Source organism: Choloepus didactylus, chromosome 6, assembly GCF_015220235.1.
Source record: "Choloepus didactylus isolate mChoDid1 chromosome 6, mChoDid1.pri, whole genome shotgun sequence".
Classification (NCBI taxonomy): Eukaryota; Metazoa; Chordata; class Mammalia; order Pilosa; family Megalonychidae; genus Choloepus; species Choloepus didactylus.
In genome coordinates this window covers 22241914-22243958 of record NC_051312.1, presented here as the reverse complement: position 1 = coordinate 22243958, position 2045 = coordinate 22241914, and the positions used below count along the sequence as shown (strand labels likewise).

The 2045-nt window shown below is 36.9% G+C and overlaps 1 pseudogene; it reads right to left on the bottom strand.

The window, feature by feature from the left end:
• On the bottom strand, window positions 1-686 carry LOC119536680 (annotated as a pseudogene).
• Between the last annotated feature and the right edge of the window lie 1359 nt (window positions 687-2045).

The following is a 2045-nucleotide window of genomic DNA, read 5'->3' as shown; positions in this document are numbered from 1 at the left end:
TCATGGGTTGAGCATGGGAATCACAAGTGCATAAAGCAACAAAATAATTTTGTTTTCATCTAGTGAGTTGGAAGAACTGGGCCAGAAATACAAGAAAACCATAGTTCCCTGAAAAATTGCAACAACAGTTAAGTGGGAGGTGCAGGTGGAGAAAGCTTTGTACCTCCCCTTAGCATAGTAGATCTTTAAAATTAAAAGAGGATGATATAACAATAAGGCCCAGGGACTCCTGAAATATTATTCAGTTCAATCAAGCCAAAAGTACTAAAATACCAAAAATACAAGTTCATTTGATCAGAACAAGAAAGGAGGTAAAGAGGAGGTAAATCATAGAAGAAAGGATAAATCTTGTTTGACCCTCAGAAATTTAAGCATAATGTTAGTGTTATATGTTAGTGTTATATTTACCCACCAGGTAAACCCCAGCCATGAGCATTGAAGAAACCCTTCTGGACATGTTGACTGTACAGAGCAAGGAGTTACCAATGGCCTTGTACCTATTAAAGGCCATCACTGCCAGCAGCAGACATTCAGAATCTGCAAAGATACAGAATATGAAGAATTGCAGAGCACAACTGAAAAGCAAAATGATTTGTTCTTACAAAGAGATTCATCAGCATCTTGGACCCAATTGCTGTGGAAAAGCAGAGGTCACAGAAGGAGTCATGGCTGAGGAACAAGTGCATAGGTGTGTGAATCTGGCCATTTTAATTAAAATTATCATTCTGAGATTTGCCAGAATATTAAAGAGATAAACAACTAGAAGTATGGTGAATAGAGTTCCTTTGATGTCATGGTGATTAGTTATTCCCAAGAAAAGGAATTCAGTCAAGGAGGAGCAATTTCCCCCATCCATTCTTCTTTGTTCTTGTTCTAAACAGTTGCAAAATTGATCAAGAAAATAGTAGCTATGCCTGTAAATCTCTGAACATCTACAAGCTATTATCTGTAAAGCAGAAAGTGATTTGATGTATAAATTTTCTCCTTTACCCTCAGAAAATATTCAGACAAGCATCACTTTTAAAGAGGCATTGTTTTCTGGTTGAAAAATTAAAATAAATAAATAAATAAATAAAAGATAGGAAGTTGAGAAACTTGGCTTCTAAATCTACATGCCATTCATGAGCAATGCGATATCTCAGCCTCTATCGCCTTGTCACAGGCAGTACTTTGCTGAACTAAAAGCTCATTCCATATTCAAAACTGATAAAGGAAACACCACAGTTATATAGATAGGTCCATAAAATACCAGACTAAACATCTGATTGTTTGAAAATAAATACCCAGATGAACAAAAAAGTGGTCACCTTTATTGCAGTCTTCAAGAAACATGAATTGCTCAGCAAAGAAGAGTGGATGATGATATTACATATAAATTAGTAAATAAAATTATGTTACTGTTTTTTGTGTATGGTGTCATAGTATTTACTAAAACATGAGACATGTTTTATTGAACTTTACTATCCCATTTCATCACTTCTTTTCCACAGCATTGATAACCCAACTGTAGATTGACTTGATGAAGTCTCTTAATACACCAACAGAAGATCTATTAAGAAGTGGGAACAACAGAATTTAGCACACACACTTTCATCTTTGAGTTTTGTTCTGGTTTGCTAATGCTGCTGCAATGCAAAACACCAGAGATAGTTTGGCTTTTATAAAAAGGGGTTTATTTGGTTACATAGTTACAGTCTTAAGGCCATAAAGTGCTCATCAACAAAGAGTACATTCACTGGAGAATGGTCAATGGCATCCAAAAAACCTCTGTTAGCTGGGAAGGCATGTGCTGGCATCTGTTCCAAGTTCTGGTCTCAATATGGCTTTCTCCCAGGACATTCCTCTCTAGGCTGCAGTTCCTCAAAAATGTCACTCTTAGTTGCTCTTGGGGTGTTTGTCCTCTCTCAGCTACTCTGGAGTAAGAATCTTTTTCAACAGCCATCTTCAAACTATCTCTCATCTGCAGTTCCTCTCTTCTAATCTCCTTTGCATTCTTCAAAGTGTCCCTCTTGGGTGTAGCAAGCTCACTCCTTCTGTCTGAGCTT